This window comes from Rhinolophus sinicus, chromosome 9 (assembly GCF_057876585.1).
Source record: "Rhinolophus sinicus isolate RSI-liver-muscle chromosome 9, RSI-T2T, whole genome shotgun sequence".
Lineage (NCBI taxonomy): Eukaryota > Metazoa > Chordata > Mammalia > Chiroptera > Rhinolophidae > Rhinolophus > Rhinolophus sinicus.
Genome location: NC_142509.1, coordinates 26,136,126 through 26,153,472, shown reverse-complemented (window position 1 = coordinate 26,153,472; position 17,347 = coordinate 26,136,126). Strand labels below are relative to the sequence as shown.

At 51.3% G+C, this 17,347-nt stretch overlaps 1 protein-coding gene across 9 annotated transcripts in view; it reads left to right on the top strand.

The window, feature by feature from the left end:
- The window catches only part of CMKLR1 (chemerin chemokine-like receptor 1), a 48,153-nt gene that overhangs the window by 17,082 nt on the left and 13,724 nt on the right, over window positions 1-17,347 (top strand). Inside the window, exon 1 of one of the 9 annotated variants that reach the window (XM_019757488.3) lies at window positions 3,714-3,856. The exons of 6 other annotated variants lie outside the window; for them this stretch is intronic. The gene's annotated coding sequence lies outside the window, so the exon portion shown is untranslated. Of the gene's footprint in view, window positions 1-3,713; window positions 3,857-9,522; window positions 9,659-12,723; window positions 12,852-17,347 lie in introns of those variants that run through there. 2 more of the 9 variants (XM_088800965.1, XM_019757491.3) reach the window with 2 other exon arrangements.

Genomic DNA, 17,347 nt, shown 5'->3' with positions numbered 1-17,347 from the left:
GATACTTGAGTTCCTTGGGGGGGCTCCAAAGTTCATGGGGTTCTGGGTTGTCCCCCAGCGCTGGGGTGCAGAATAAAGCCACTGTGAGGAGCCGGTTCAAGGCTGGCTGCCTGGCCCCGTCTTCTCCATGCACCGCCTGCCCCTGTGACCCCTCTGCTTTTCCCTCTTCTCTCTGCCCTCCTTTCATCTGTGGCCAGTGCTCTGAGCCAGATGCCATCTTCTGAGCTTGCGTGGAACATCTTTGGGCAAAACCAAGCACTCACTTGTCCCCAGTAAGAGGACCTTTGAGGCCCCAGGTACCCGCCAGCTTCTTGGTGGCTTCTTCCCTCTGGGAGCTGGCTGTGATTGGAGGTGATTCCACAGTTGTAAGGTGGGGATGGCGATTAGGGCTCGTGGGTGGCTGGGGCAAATGGGGGACAGGAAGGACCCTGAGAGCTGGCAGTGATGGTCCCCATAGCTCAGCATCTCAGTGCTTTCCAGCGTCTTTGCTGGAGGCTACACACTGCGGGAGCCCTGGGAAACTTGCACCAGCAGAAAAGCAGGGAGGAGGGAGACAAAGGCTCCTTTGTCAGCCACTTGGGGCTCACTGTTGGGGAGGCAAGGAGAGTTGGGAAGAGGTGAGCGTTATAAAGAGGGAAACGAGGACTCATGCTGGGCAGTGGGGTGGACACACTCTTACCAGCCAGGATTTGCTCCTCATGAGCAATGGGTGGAAAATTACTTTGAATCCTTTCCTGAAGGGCCGGGAAGGCTAAGACAAATTGGCGGAGGGGAGAAATTTCTTCACGCGCTGTGAATGCGATCACTGCTGTATTTTAAAACAGAATATAAGCAGGGAACAGCTTTTGAGTTGGTGGCTCCTTGGGGCTGCTCACGGCTGGCATACCACCTCCAGGACATGGCCTCTTGCGGGCTTGGGCTCTGACCTCTGAGGTTGGGGCAACACCAGAAACCCGCTTGGTAAAGTGTTTGTAGGAAAATAACGTGTTCTTGGAGTTCTCCTGGAGGCTAATATCCAATGGACAGAGAGAACCTCTGGAGAAGATAATGACTGAAACCTAACAGGGCTTTCAGCCAGTCTTTTCTCTGCTAGGACCTCCTCAAACATTGCCTTCCAAACCACCAAACAGACTATATGTTAAAAAAAAAAAAAAAAGAAGCCAAAACCAAAACAAAAAACAAAAACAAAAACCCCACTTACTGTTTCCTGTTAAAATTAATGAAAGACGCTGACAAGCTCCCATCACATATTCTGGTTAGCACGTGGTTACTGATCGCCCTGTGGCTCTGTTTTTCCATCCCAAAGGGAATAGCGTGAAGACGTCAGTTCAGGGAAACAAAGTCAGGAGAGCGCTTCGAAGGCCGCCCAGGTCAGGCCCTCTGCCAAATGTTCCAGACATATCTTCACATTAAACCAGCAATGCATAAACCTGGATGTCTAGACTGAAACACGTAGTCTCTCCTTCCCTGGTACATCTAGGAAATGTGGCTCTTACGAGCTGCCGTTTGGGGAAGTGCCACCAGCTTATGGGGAGGTGGGCCGTATTCAGTCAGTCAGTCTCTTTTTTTTTTTTAATTTTATTTTATTAAATTTATTGGGGTGACAATTGTTAGTAAAATTACATAGATTTCAGGTGTACAATTCTGTATTACATCATCTATAAATCCCATTGTGTGTTCACTACCCAGAGTCAGTTCTCCTTCCATCACCATATATTCGATTCCCCTTACCCTCATCTCCCACCCCCCACCCCCCTTACCCTCTGGCAACCACTAAACTATTATCTGTGTCTAAAAACAACAAAAGAACAAGACAAACAAATGAGAAACAGAAACTCATAGACACAGTCAGTCTCTTGAAACATCTGGAACCTCAAGGCCATGTCCATACTGATCACCTCATCACACTGTGTCCCCTTTATATGGACCTCAGGAGAATGTCTTTGTGTTTCTGGCCCCAGGAAGGCTCCTTATTCCCAACCGGGTTTGTTTTTAGCTAAACGGCTTCGCCTTTTCAGACCAGGAGTCTGGGAGTCCAGTCTGTGGCCCACCCAGGCTAAGTATTTAGGACATTACTTATCATCTGTATTTTTTCCCTCAGCCTTGGCTCCTTTTTCTGTTCCCACCCACGTTTCCCTTCCTCCTTTCATTCTCCCTCTTAATTTATGTTCTCGTGGATACGTGAGCCTCTTTTGAGATTTTTTTCCACCTTCTCCCTTCTGGACCAAGTTACTATATAGACAAATCTGCAAGCAAAAACATCCTGTAACCCTTCCCCCTGCCCAGGGAGAGCAATCCCACCTGGTAGAGGCCAGCAGGCAAGAGGTTAAGAATGAAACAGAGGAAATGCTGGCCAAGATTAAATTGAGGAAGTGGCCGGCAGCTGCCAAGGGAAGGAGGTGGCCGCTTATCCTGTGTGCCTCCAGGCAGCTGAACCAGGCTTGAGGTGAACACACAGCAGGTTGCTCAGTTCAGTTTAGAAAAAAAAAAAAAAAAAAAAAAAAAAAAGGAAGAGCTTTCTAAATGACTTCATGAATTTTTCTAGAAGTTCTGCTGGTGAGAGTGGGGGAGGGGAAAGAGGGGAATCCTGCTCTGGAAAATGGCGGAACCCAGAGAAAGAGGTTATTTCTGATTATTTTATTTCTGAGCAGTGACTGGAGGGCTCAGGGGATGCCTGAGGGGAGGTCCCAGGTGGAGGTTCCCCCCATTTCAAGGCGAAACTAGGACTCAGAGAGGCAACGTCACTTGCCAAAGGGCAGCTCTTCACGGTGCCGGAGTGATGACGTTTTAGGCCTGTCTCTTCCCACCGTGATGTAAGCCCTGCCAAGCATAGGTTTTTGCTCTCTTTTCTCTCTGGCATTCCCAAGCCTAGCACAGTGCCTGGAGTACCACAGAGATTTGTTGAATTAATTAAGTGAAACGAACAACAAACAAACAAAGTTTATGATGGCGGAGCTAGGATTCAAACTCAATGTTACCTGACTCCAGAAGTAGCCCTCTTTAAACATAACAGTCAAGGGGCACTTTTGCTGGAGCCAGGCTCTTTGTATAGGTAGGGTGACCAACCCATCCTGATTTGCCTAGAATACTGGGTTGAGTATGGAAAGGTCAGCATCTCAGGACACCCCCAAACTGGGATGACTCGTTATCCTGTACACCCTGCAGATATGATCTCATGGAATCTTTCTATCAATCCACTTTACAGATGGGGAGACTATTCCGTGACCCAAGATTACGTGGCAAGCGTGGGGCCAGGCTGGCGTTGGCTCCTGGCTTTGCTGCAGCTGCGGGGGGCTTCAGCTCCCAGCTGCGCTGAGCCACACTCTCCTTTTTCTGCGACGTGAGAGTGGCAGACCCTTGACCCTGCCACTCTAATGCCTTTCCAGCAACAGCTTTTAGGATTCTGGAATTTCCTCTGAGCATCAACCAGCTGTTTTTTCCGTTGAGCATAAGGGGCAATTTTCCCAGCAAGACCGTTCCTGGGACAAGGCTTGAGCTTTGCCTTGGGAAAGGTGACAGCACAGTGACAGGGTTGAAGGGGAGGGCAGCCTGTCCCTCTTCCCCCAGCGCCTGGGAACAGGGTGGGATCTCACATTCCCGCCAACCTGGTTGCTGGCAGCAGCACCAGCCCTTTCGTCAGCTGCCTGGGCTGGAGCCAGAGAATTCCAAGGGGCCAGATCTGCCTGAATGCCCTAGGGCGCCTGTGGCTGGGGCTGCTGCCTGGGGGCAGAGGGTTGCAGGGAGAGGCTAGGGCAGCTCCAGGCTCCAGGATCTCTCAGGGAGCCACCCGGCTAGGCAGGCCTCTGCAGCCCCCTACCTCCCCTGGAGCACTGCCTGTGGCAACTGCTGTTCAGAGGTGGGTGAGTCGGGTCACTGAGGGCTCTCTGAGGTGGGATTGTGGATGTGTGGGACACTGCAACTGTGCCAGCCCTGTGCACTGGTGGGGTCAGTGGGTGCCAGAGCATAGGGCTGTGTATCTACCGAGATCCCTCCTGGGTAAGTCACAGAATGTCAAGGGCAATCACAGTGGTTGAAGACGTGGGCCATGGTGTCAGAACAGCCCAAGTTCAAATGCCACCTCCGCCCCTTCCTAGCTGTGGGATCTTGGGTTAGTGGCTTTGCTTGTTTGTACCTCAGTTTCTACAGCTACAAAATGGGAATGAAAACACCCACCTCAAAGGTTTTTTCTGAGTAGAGGGACTGGGTACACTGTTGGCTCCTAGTAAGTGGGGGTCAATGTCATCACCCCCAACTTCTTGGTTTCTGTTCCTTTCACCCCAGGGCTGTACCCCGGGACCCTGTGACAGCTGAGGGCTTCTGAGTCACCACAGAGAAGACTTGCTGGGGAGACATAACGGAAGTCAGAGAGAGGGGAAGGGGCGTTGGTTGAATGCTTTTCACACCCTTGTAGTGAAAGGGGCCATCACCCCACTGGGATGCTTGCAAATGCTGTGATAGGACGAAGGAACGTTTTAATTAATTCATTAATTTCTTATTTTAGTTTTTTTCAATTACAGTTGACATTCAATATTATATTAATTTCAGATGCACGGCATAGTGGTTAGACGTTTATATAACTTACAGATAAGTTAAGTCCAGTCCCCCGTTGACACCATACAGACTTATTACAGTATTATTGACTATCTTCCCTATGTTTTACTTTACAGCCTCTGTTTTTATAACTGGCAGTTTGTGCTTCTCAATTCCTTCACCTTCTTCACCCTGCCCCCAATCCGCCTCCTGTCTGGCAGCAAAGAGGAGGGTTTTAAGCAGCTGTGTGGATTGCAGCTGAGGTCCGCTCTGGATTCCCGCAGGTCAAGTCCTGCTTCCCCTGATGCTGCCTGGTGATCTTGGTTAGATTTCCTTCAGTGCCTCCCTTTCAACACTTATTAAGTAGGGATGGTAATCGTGTCCTCCTGGGGAGACCCGGGAGCAGGGGGGAGCTTGGGGAACTCGTCAGGATGTGGGGAGGTAAGGAAGCCCAAGAGCCCAGCCAGACGCGTGTCAGCAGGAGCATTCTCTTTGTTCTCATTTTCACTTTGCCGCCTGCGCCTGCTCTACCTGGATTAGTGCTGAGTGCATGGTGAGGCTGGGGGGAGCAGGGGGGACAAGACAGGGACACCCAACAGAGGGATCTGCGGAAGCAAAGGCTCAGAGGCCTTGACCCACCGGCTCCTGGAATACAGGGAGTGGGTTGATTTGGAAGGACTTGGCTCTGAGGTCTACCCCTCAGTGGCCCCTCCCCGACCCCAGCCAGGAGCTTCCTGTGAGTCCTGCAGTCCTGACCTGGGTCAGTGACCCCAGATTGCTGACCTCATCCACCTGGCCCAGGGGACTGGAGACAAGTGTTCACACCCAGGGACCCTCCCTTCCTCTCTTTGCAGCTTATCTCCACGCGGTCTCCTGTCCTGTTCTGCCTTTTCCCCTTAACCTCCCCTCCCTGAGCTCTGGAGCGTCAGTATCAGACACATGCACGCACACGCATGCATATCCCACATACACGCTTTTAGCCTTTTTTGCACTAACAGTGAGATAATAAGAGCCAGGATCTAGTCTAAGCGTTTTATGTATATCAAGTTATTTAATCCCAGAACAGTTCTATGTAAGAGGTACTACTATTTCCCCCACTTTACAGATGGGAAAACTGAGGCATACGGCCACTAAATGGTTCTCCCCAGATCCTACATCTAGCTGAGATTAAACCCAGGCAGACTGGCTCCTGAGCTGGGTGCTCAGCTCCATTTAGCAAAGGCTTTTGCACCCACCCAAACTCAGCTCAAATATCACCTCCTCCAAGAAGCTTCCCTGATTTCCCCAGCCATCATCTCTGCTCTGTACAGGGCCAGGGCCACAAATTCAGCAGGAGACATGAATGACTAATGTGGAGACATTATTCACTCTCGCAAAGAAACTCACGCTCTCCCATGAAAACTGAAAACGAGAATGATTTGGTTCATCTTTCTGTCACCAGCATGCTCTTATTTCCACAACAGGAAAGACCCTGGGCAGATTCTATGGTGAACTTGTTCCAGCCGACTCATTGCTCCAGGGTCAAGGGGATAATAGGGAGGGGTAGGAGTGGGGAGAACCCCAAACAGTCTGTTATGCAGACTGGTCCAGTAGAGCCAGTTTGCTGGAAATCTGGCTTTCAGGTGAGCACTCAGAGCACTGACTATGTCATGATTTGTTCCTGAATCTGCCTCCCCTATTTGGGGACAGAGACTTGGCCATCTTACTCCCACAGCATCTAGCAAGGAGTGTGGCCCTTAGAAGGTACCTACTAGCTGCTTTTTCAAGTGATGTTTGAATGCAGGAATCCACACTGTTTCCTGAACCTGCTAAACCTGTTCCTGCCTCAGGGCCTTTGCACGTGCAGTCCCCACTGCCTGGAGTTCTCTTCCATTGGATAGGCATGCCTCCCTCTCCCTTTATTCTGGTATTTACTCAAAGGTTACCTTCTCTGAGCACTCTACCTAAAACAGCACCCCCAATCTCTATACCTCATTCCTCTTTATATTTTATTTGAAGCATATACCATCACCTGCCATTATATTCATTTTATTTTTTAGCATTTACATAGTGCTTCTAACGAACCAGGTATGCTTAGGAACATTACCAATGTAAGCTCATTTAATCCTCGCAACAACCCTGTGAGGGAAGGGCTACTATCACATCTTTTTAGATGAGAAAACTGAGGCACAGAGAGGTGTGGTGACTTGTCTAATGTCACACAGCTGGAGAGTGGCAGCACAGGGATTCAAACCCAGGCAGGGATTCAAACTTTGGCTCCAGAGGTGTTTGACTTCTTTATTATGTATTTCTTTTTTCATCTGTTTGTTGGTCCGTTCCTCCCCCTCAGGAATGCTAGCCCCTTCAGGGAAGTGATGTGTCCTTTTGTTCCCTGCTGTATCCCCAGGAACCAGATCTGGGCCTGGTTCATAATAGGTGTTTAATAAATATTTCTTGGAAGGAGAAGAAAGGTAGGAGGATCAGAGAATTAGAGGGAAGAATCCTTGGCCTTCTGAGCTTTCTGTTAGCTGAATGCCAAGGCCATCTTGTTGGAAGTTTCTCGGCTTCCTGGAGGGTTTGAGTCAGCCAGTCTGAGAGGGGCCCCATCCTCCCCACCACCCTCCTTTGCCCTCCAATAGGGCCTCTGTTTTCTGACCTCTCCCAGGCAAAGGTGCCAAACTGCACTGCTGGAAACCTGGGCTCAAGCTGAACATACTTCCTCCCCTGACAGGGGCCATGGAGGAGAATGTTCCAGGCCAGAGGCAGGAAGTCTCCAGAACAAGATGGCCTGGAGTGAACTGGGCTGTTGGGCAGCCAGCAAGTGGCCTGGGTGGGGCTACCTTTGGTCAGATGTGCTCAGGGCCTCAGTGCTGCCCAGGGGACGAGCAGATGGAATAGGACAGGAAGGCTGGGAAGGGGACCTGATACTGCAGACACCTGGTGTCTCAATTTATCCAGCGTTTCCTGACATCAGACCCTGTTTCGAGCAGTTCTGGAGAAGGCTGGTGCCCTGCCAAGCCCTCCTTGGACCCTAGTATCGTGGACCCCACTGAAGGAGCAGCGGAAGCACATTTCCCAGTTTCTCCTTTCTTATAATATTAATAAATAATCACAACTGTGCCTGGCACTAAGCCAAGCACTTCACCAGCCTTGTTTCACTGAATCCTCACGTTCCCGAACTAAAGGGGATTTGCTTGCCTGTACGTATCATGGCCAACAAGACATGAACAGGGGTTTGCAGAAAGAAAGTAAAGGTTTGCTATTCAAGGAAATGGCACCAAGCCTGGAGACACAGGTGAGCTAGCGCTCAAAGACCTGACTCCCAGACGGCCTCTAGGGGATAGGTTATAGAGGGGACAAATCATTCGTCATGGAAGCTAAGGGTGTTGGGGTCGTGGGCCCCACTGATTGGTCGGGGCAGAGCTGGAGACAGTTGCTCATTCCATCAGGCCCTGATAGCAGTCTGGCGTCACTTTCCACCTTCCTGGGTCTGGCGTTGAAACACAGCTGAGGTCCAGACGTTATCTTTAGTTTGATCGGATCTGTTTCTGTGGTCAACAGACCTGTTCCTAAGACTGTTGGATGCTGAGCAGAATCTGATGTCCTAAGGGCTTCGTGACTAAGGGAGTGTCGTGTAATATGTACAAAGATGGGGGGATAAGGAAAGAAGAAGCGAGTCCTTATCAGACTAGACAAGGCCGGTGGGAATCAAGGCGAGAGGAACGAGAACAAGTCATTTTAAAGAAGTGAAGATTTTGCACTCACAACTCCCCGAGAGAGATGCTACACAGAAGAGGAGAGAGAGGTGAGGTAACCTGTGCAAAGTCACACGACTGTGAAATGGGAAAGTGGCATCGTCTGAGACCCTATAAACTGCTGGCTGTTTTGTTAAGTGCATCCCATCAGTCACTTTCCTTCATCTTCACAGTATGTTGGGCCATCTCTATGTCCCTGAAGGGACCATCTCCTTGTTAAGCTTTTATGTCCTGACAGAGGTGGGACACAGAGGTGGCACAATAGCTTGATTTCAACTGAGAGGCTTTAATCAAGCTGAAAAATGGCTTGCAGAGTCTCTCCCAGAGGATGTGGGGATGCCGGAAAGGGAGATGGGGCCGAGCTGAGGGTGGAGGACCAGTAGCCACGGCTTCCTCATCCAGCCAAGGCAGCGTCTGGTCTGGGAGGAGGAGGCTGAGAAGAACTGCTAGCTGCAGACTGGTTCCCATCCCTCCTCTGCTTCCAGACACCCCCCCAGGCTCATCTTTGAGCTCCGTTGGTTTCTGGAAACACAACCCTTTGCTTTGGTTTGGAATCTGCAAACTGGATTTAACCTGGCTTTCTTCCCAGCATGGGACAGAAATGCTGCTGGCTCTTTCAAATACGTCATCATCTGATTTTTCTATACAAACATTTGTGGGGCACCTACTGTGTACTGGGCACTGTGTCCACATCATTGTTTCACGACACGCTCACACTAATTCTAGGAGGAGGGTAATAATATCAGTCCCATTTTACAGATGAGCACACTGTGGCTTGGAGAAGAGAGAGAATTTGTCCATAGTCATTGAACTAGGAAGGGGTTTTGAACTTGAACTCCCAAGTGTGGGCTCCTTTAGCCACTGGGTACCTTGGAGTTGGAGACAGGCCTGAGACAATCTTGTCACAGCAACAACCCCAGACTTGCTCATGGGATTGTGGTAAGAAGGCTTGTAAATTAACCTTGAACTTCTGGCCCAGAGATCTTAGGTCTGTAAGGGGTCCTATGAGATTACATCATCAAGACCTTTAGATTTCCTGAAAGGAAGGTTTTATTATTGCCATTTCGTAGGTCATTCAACTAGAGTTCAGAGAGGTAAAGCAACTTTCCCAAAGTCACACAGTATGGCACTGAATCATGTTGTTTTTTTACTGACACAAGCCTAGGAATAGACAGACACTTGAGCCATTTAATTATGGTATTTTTTAAAGCTGGAAGGGGGTGAAACCATCAACTCCAACTACCTCCTTGTTTTACAGATGGGGAAACTGAGGACCCCAAAGGGTCAGGGATTTATCTAAGAACATTTGCCAAGTAAAGCCTGCAAGATATAAAAGAAAGAGCAGTAGATTCTTAATCTGGATTCAAATTCCACCTCTGCCTCTCAATGGCCAGGTACGCATAAGTTAAGATGTTTAACCTCACTTGGCCTCAGCTTCTTCACCTCTAAAATGAGCATAATAATGGCCACCATCCCATGGGGTTTGTGTGAGTGATGTCCACAAAGTGCTTCTCAGAATCCTGGCACACATAGTAGGTGCTCAATAAAATATTGCTCTTTTGGTGGTTATTATTAAAATTAACCCTGACATTCTAGAATTCAAAGTTCCTTACCAGCATGGCCAGCTGGGTCTCAATATACTGGCCTGGGGCTCTGGTGTGAGTTTCAGGGCCCTGGTGAGTTTCTCATTAATCTGACAGCGACAGAGAGGAAGGGAAGGAGGGAGGGAGCAAACCCTAGGGATCGAAAACAAGGGTTCCAGACGCAGACGAGCCTGGTACTCAGCTTCCTTGCTCTTCTCTCCCACAGAAGGTGAGCGCCCTACTGATGGGGACAGTTGCTTTGGCTGCCACCTCCCAGGTGTCTCAAGGGACCAGAAAGGGAACCCATGCTTTGGGGAAGTATCAGGTGTAGCCTGGCCCTCAGGGCTGAAGGTGGGCTGTGCTGGCCTGGATTTAGGGGGCAGGGGCTGGGACAGCGACTTCTCAGGAAGCACCCAGGAGGCCCTATGTTCAGGCTCCAAGCCCGTACTGAACGCAGGACACCCAGCGCACGCCACGGGCTGGTCCTGGCTTAGGGAGATGGTTACCACCAGTGGCAGCCATCTCAGACCACATCCTGAGAGCTTGCATGAACAGTGCCTGCTGCCTGCCAGACACGCTGTGTACACAGCTCGGGATTATTTGCGTGAGTGGATTCAAGACTTACTTCAGGGGATTAAGCAAATGGGGTGCTGGGCCTTTCAGCCCAGTGGGACATATAAGTGGGGGAGAAAATTTGTTTACAGGCTACCTCCAGGGGCGGGGGCAGTGTTTATGGGGAGAGGCACGGGCTGTCTGCGTGATGGCTTTGGATGCAAGCTGAGTGGCTTGGAGAACACGTAGTGTTTGTGCATTGGACCCATTGTGGGGAGCCTGAGGGGCTTTCTGGCCTGGAAGGAGAGCTGTCCATCCAAACACTCTTGCTGGGGGCCTTTTGTGGCTGGGAATGGCTGCTGGATCTGTAATCAAATAGGGGGTTGGCTTTGCAAGGGGGCACTTGCAAGCAACCTGGGCCCTGGGTCAGGGCTGGAGTTTGTGACAAGCCTTGCCTCCGTCCTAGGGTAGGCAGAGACCAGATCTCTTGGGCCTTCGGGACTTGGGTAAGGAGTTGGTGTTATTCTAAGGACAAGAGAAGCAGCTGAGAACTTTTAAGCAGGAAACAATGCGATGTGGTTTGAATTTTAGAATGATCTGTCCAGCTACTTGGTGGAAAATGAAATCATACGTAGTTAAGGCGACAGACTGTTTAGGGACCTATCACAGTCATCCAGGAGAGCAGAAATGATGGACAGTTGTGTGAGCTATTTAGGAGACAGCATGACAAGATTGGATAGACATAGAGGTGAAGGAGGGGGAGACAGGAGAGTCTGGGTTCTCTGTCAGAGTCTCAGCAGGAAATGAATTACCTGCTCAAGTGGGGGTGATCGATGAGAGCTTAGTAGACAAAGGTGGACGGTATCAGAGGTGCAGCAATGCAAGGCCTAGGATGCAAAGAGAACTTCCTGCCCTAGGCTGAGGGCTGGAGAAGGGAGCGGTCATGGCCGTGCAGATTGCTGTGGCCACCTTGGGGAGACCCTCCAGAGAGGGTGCTGGGAGAATAAACACCTGAGCTTGCTCTTCTGCTGCCCTGTAACCCCCACGACTGGGCCCTTCATTGATCAAACCCAACTAGAGAGCAGACGGCAAGGAGCCTATTGATGTCATTTCTACAGGTCAGCCTGAAGAACAGAGTCACAGGGAGTGGACTTGGGGACAGAGCACACTGGGGAGGAAGGCGTGGCCATCTAATAGGGGGAAGTCAGGCAGTGGAGTAGATATCCGAGGTCTCCTGCTTCTGTGTTCACATCAGCTGCTGGAGGTTTCTGGGGCTTTCTGCCTCTGAGCAGGGGGGCTGTCCAGATCTAGAGGTATAAGCTCCTGGCTTGGCCCACCCCAGCAGAGCCCTAAGCTCACACATGGCCCCAGCCCAACCCACAGAAAATGGGACAGCGTGTTAGGCAGCCAATGCCTCTGAGTTCCACTGCAGTGCCTCGGTGTGAACTCCTGAGTGTGGGCGTGGGACCAGGGAGGAAATTCTCTCCCGACACAACGCTAATTCTGTCCTGGGCTGGCAGCCAGGCCTGCCACTGGAACATCTGCTGGTGCTGTGGTTTCGAGGTTTCTGAGTCTCTTAGAGCTGAGAATCCAGGGACTGTAACCCCTGAAGTGTCTCCGAGAGCCATATGTGGGGGCTGGGAGGCCCCTTCTCTCTGTTCTGAAGGGTGAAGAACTGGTGGATGGCAGCAGCCAAAGACATCAGCACCTATAGGCAGCCCCTGGGCCTGGGGGTGGCGAGGAGGCTTCTGGGGAGGGATATTTGAGGGGAAGAGGGGTGTCTGGAAGGCTCCATTACGTTTCAGTGCTGACTGAGGCTGTGCTCTTGGGTGAGCAGAAATAGCAAAGGTTTTGGGGTTAGAGTCCTTGGTTCAAATCCTAAGCCGATGCTTAAAGGCTGTGTGAGCCAGCATTAGTCACTTGACCTCTCTGAGTGAGCCTTCATTTGCAAACGTATGCAGTAAAGATACACAGTGGTGAGGCATAAGGTGTGCAAGGTGCCAGGTAGAATTGTAGGCTCTGAGGATACGCCACACACATGACAGCCCAGGGCCCTCGTCGCTGTGGCTTAGCGGGTTCACGTGCTCTCTCTGGACCTCACTTTCCCCAGAGCTATAAAATAGGGTGCCCTCTGAGGGGCCCTCCAGCCCCTTAAAGGCTTTAGGAGGCCAAGAGATTTGGAGGAGGGTCATTGCCGGTGGTGGGCGGGGAGCGCCCAGCTGGGCTGTCAGAGTGGGCGGTGGGGGAGGTGGGAGATGGGGATAGCAGCCAGACCAAACACTAGGGAAGATCTTCCAGTTCCCCTGTCGGGCTCCCACGCCCATGGGTCTGATAAGGCCCCTGCACTGGGCCTGCGGCCTGGAGAAGCTTAGCTGCAATCTGCGACTGGAGAGCACGGGGTTAGGAGAGCCAGTCCATGGCTGCTGGCAGTTTGGGCGGGCTAGCCACACAGGTGAGTGATATGGGCGGGTAAGGAGGTGCTGAGCCTCTCAGAGGGGAGGGTGGAGGGACAGAGAGGAGACAGGGTGACAGAGAGGAGACAGGGAGACTCCATGGAGAAGAGAGAGGCAGAGAATCAGGCACGCAGAGACATACAGAGAGAGAGAGAGAGAGAGAGAGGCAGAGAGCATGAAATAAGAGACAGAGGGAGAGACAAGGACAGACAGACATGGACAGACAGACAGACATGGACCGAGCAGGATGGAGTCCTTTGCAGATTCAGGGCACCCATTTGGCCAATTGGCCTGGGCAGTGACATGGAGAGGAAGCAGAAGGCACACCTCTGCTGCCCAGATACCTCTCAGTTCTGCTGTCCACTGAGCCGGTGGGGACAGGCGCTGGCAGGTGGCAGCTAGAGAAGGTGGGGCCCTGGATTCATAAGGACCCAGGTTCAAATCCCTGCGCTGCCACTACCCAGGCAAATGACTGTCCTCCACCTGCACCCAGGCCTCAGATGTGCCCTTAGTAAATCAGGACTGATGACAGCGACCTTGCAGGGTTACGGGGAGAAAAGACGCGTTCAAGGCACCCCAGCCTCCTCTGCAGGGCCCAGGATGGATGGATGAATGAATGAGCCCTGCCTACAAAAGGCGTTTCCCGCGGCACCTGGGATCATGGCGCATTCCCACTTGGGCTGCTCACTAGAGGCAGAGAGGCTTTGGGGAAAAGCCCAGTGAACTTGAAGCCTTGTCTGGTCCTGTCTGTAAAATGCAAACCCAGAACCCTGCCCCGTTGATCTCATGGGGGCTTCTGGGAGGTTCCCCTGAGGCAAAAACCAGAGCATTCTGGAGTGTTCTGAGAAGGTGAGGCAGCGGACAAGGAAAAAGAGTAGGTTTGGCAGTTCAGCAGGCTCTGAGCTACCTCCTCTGTCCACATTGACTCATTAGACCTACCTTGCTCACCTGATCTACCTGTGTGACCTTGGGCACCTTACTGACCCTCTCTGGGCGTCCGTGTCCTCATCTGTAGTGGTGCTTAGAACGGTACCTGGAATGCAGCCAGGGCTATCTAGATACATGATTGTTTAACAAAACTTAAGCAAAGAACGTCTGCCTGAGCTTTTTGCCCTCTGTGGCAGGAGGAACCAGACGTGACTTTGACTCCCAGCCCCTGTCCCAGCAAGGGTGTGCGGCGGTGGTGTGGGCAGGGCAGGGCCATCTGCAGCAGTATCATCTGCCTGGTGACCGTCTGGTCCCTGGCGGGGGCTGGGCTTGCCAAAGAGGTACCAGGGCCTTGACTGCTGCATAGCCACCCTCCAACTGGGCTGATGCTGTGACTTCCATTGCTTCCTCCAAGTTCATTCCCTACCTGACAGAGGAGGCTAGTGGCCCTCTGAAAACGTGCAGCGCAAGGCCAAAGCTGCTTGTTTGGCCCTTGGCCTGTGCAGTGTGTCTTCCTCAGGGAGTCAGTGATCCAGGCACTGCCCAAGCATAAACCCCAGGCAGGGGTTGAGGGTGTCTGTTTGTTTGCTTTGGATTTTTCTGGACCTGGGGAGAGGAGGGAGGGCTAACAGAATGACACCCCTCCATCCATCTTCATCATCATCACTGGCCTCTGGAAGCCCTCGCACTTGTCCTAGTTTCTCTCTTCACTGCATTCATTTCCTTTAAGACCGGTTTGCTACTCCTTCCCCCTCCCATTTCCGTTCCCGGAGAACCACCCTAATTTATTCAGTGTGTATCTATCTTGTGATTTGGCTGTGTTCTTACAAACAGTGCGTTACTGTTTTATGCTTGTTGCTGCCTTTGCATGCATGTTTGCAATGTCCTCAAGTGGGGTTAGGGTAGGAGGTATCAAGGTGTTTTGTGTTTGCTTGTTCTGTGAGCCCTGCCCTGCATAATCTGTGGCTTCTACCAACTGCCATCCCCTCTCTTACAACCATAGGCAGGCAGACGAGCTGCTGCGTCCCCTAGATTCTTGACCATTTTGAGCACACAATCTCCCTGAGGGCTCTTCTGACAGCCTCATTGGGGGAGGAAAGCACACCCCCAGGACCGGGTGTGTGTGTGTGTGTGTGTGTGTGTGTGTGTGTGTGTGTGTGTGTGTGTGTATAAATACTCAGCCTCCTGGATGGTGAACTCCATTGTTTCCTGAGTCACCAGCCTGGGCCAAGGCCACCCTCTGTGCACTTGCCTAGCCTCCTCCCCTTCCCAATCTTACTTTTCCACTCCCTTACTGATTTTTCCTGGAACACTTCCTTCATAAATCACTTTTGCAGGAGGCTTGCTTCTGCAGGACCGGAGCTAAGGTGTGCCCGTGCAGACACAGCTCATGGGCATTTTTCTCCATAGGCCCTTGGGGGACTGAGAGGGGTTCCCGGGTCCCCGCAGACTGGCATGCGAGCCTGTGCCTCACCTCCTCAACCCGGGGGGAATCCATGCCAGCTTCCTAGCTTCCAAGTCCTTGCCACAGTCTGATAGGCACAAATTATTATCTGGAGTATTATCTGGTTGTGGTTCTTTTTTTTTTTTTTAAGATTTTACTGGGGAAGGGGAAGAGGGAACAGGACTTTATTGGGGAACAGTGTGTACTTCCAGGACTTTTTCCAAGTCAACTTGTTGTCCTTTCAATCTTAGTTATGGAGGGCGTAGCTCAGATCCAGGTCCAGTTGCCATTGTTAGTTGCTGGGGACACAGCCCAGCATTCCTTGCAGGAGTCGAACCGGTAACCTTGTGGTTGAGAGCCCACTGGCCCACGTGGAAATTGAACCGGCAGCCTTTGGCGTTAGGAGCATGGAGCTCCAAATGCCTGAGCCACTGGGCCAGCCCAGGTTGTGGTTCTCATTTGCATGTCTTTGAGGATCAACTTGTCATATGCTTGGATTTGGGGGTTTCCCTCTTGCAAATTACCTGTTCATAGCATCTGCTCATTTTTCTGTTGGGGTTGCTCTCTTTTTGGATTTGCAGGAAAGAGTTACTTGTATATCCTAGATAGCAATTCCTTGTCAGGCTTAGAGCTTGTAAACTTATGCTGAAGGCACAGCTCTGTGTGTGTGTGTGTGTGTGTGTGTGTGTGTGTGTGTGTGTGTAGCCCACTGGAAGGACAGGGCCTGGTCCCCAGCATGGTGGGGCCTTGGGGCAGAGAGCTGGGGGTTGAAACCCCCACGCACAGTCAGTGACGTGGAGACGCTCCAGATAGGAATGTTCTCCAGATAGGAATGTTAACTTATAACAACAATGACATAGCTGTTATGGGTTGAATTGTGTGTGCCTCCCTCCCCCACCTTGACCTCCCCCACCCCCGCCTGCAAATTCATTTGTTGACATCCTAACCTCCAGTATTTCAGAATGTGACTATATTTGGAGATACGGCCTATAAAGAGGTGATTAGGGTAAAATGACGTCACTAGGGTGGGTCCGAATCCAATCTGACTGGTGTCCTTATAAGAAGAGATTAGGACACAGACACACACGGAGGGACAACCAGGTGAGGACATAGGGAGAAGGTGGCCATCTACCAGCCAAGGAGGGAGGCCTTAGGAGAAAAGGCCTCCCTCCAACTCCTTGATCTCAGACTTCCAGTCTCCAGAACTGTGAGAAAAAAGGTCTGCTGTTTAAGTCGCCCAGTCTGTGGCGCTGCGTTCGAGCCGCCCGAGCTGACTGCTACAGCTCTGGGTTTCCAAAGCCTTGGAGAGAAGGATACCACCCCCTCTCGCAGGGCTATTTGGGGACAGTCTGTGACCACATTTCTAATGAACTCAGCACCTGCCACATAGTAAGTGCCCAATAAATTACGGTGCCAGTAATAGTAATACGCGTACTTATTAAGCACTGGCTGTGTGCCAGATCTAAGCTGGGGGCTGGTGAAGAGCGAGTGTCTGTTATCTGGCAGGCCTTCTGTGGGGGGATGGGGGAGGTGGCCCAGGGGGCGGGTAGGACATAGTCAGCATCACAGGGAGAGCCCTGGGGAACTGGACAGCGTGGAGATGAAGGAAGCAAGAGGGGTCAGAACCGGGTGCTAATAGAAAACACTGGTGGATACTCATTATAGACGGAGCCACCACCACCAACGACGATGACAGAAACAAAAACAATAGTGGCTGTAAGCTCCACAGTGTTGCAAAACGCTTCACAGAGCTTACTTTACCTTCCTGTGCCTTGGTGTTCCCATCTGAAAATGGGTATAATCATTTCTTAACCCCAGAGGGCTGTCCTGAGGACTGGGTGAGACCTGTGTGTGAACTACGTGGCCTGTTGTCCAGCACACAGGAAGTGCTTCATTATCAACGGTGAGCTTTCCATGTGCCGGTCGGTCAGCGCCCAAGCATTTAACCAACACCCTTTATTCAAGTGTCACAAGAGACCCGGGAGCTTTGTCCTCGGATTAGCCCCATTCATTAGCCCCTTGCATTGAAACTGAGTTTCGAGATGGCTAAGCCAGAGGCCTTAGTCTGTTCTGGCTGCTGTAATAGAATACCATAGACGTGGTGGCTTCACAGCAAACATTTAC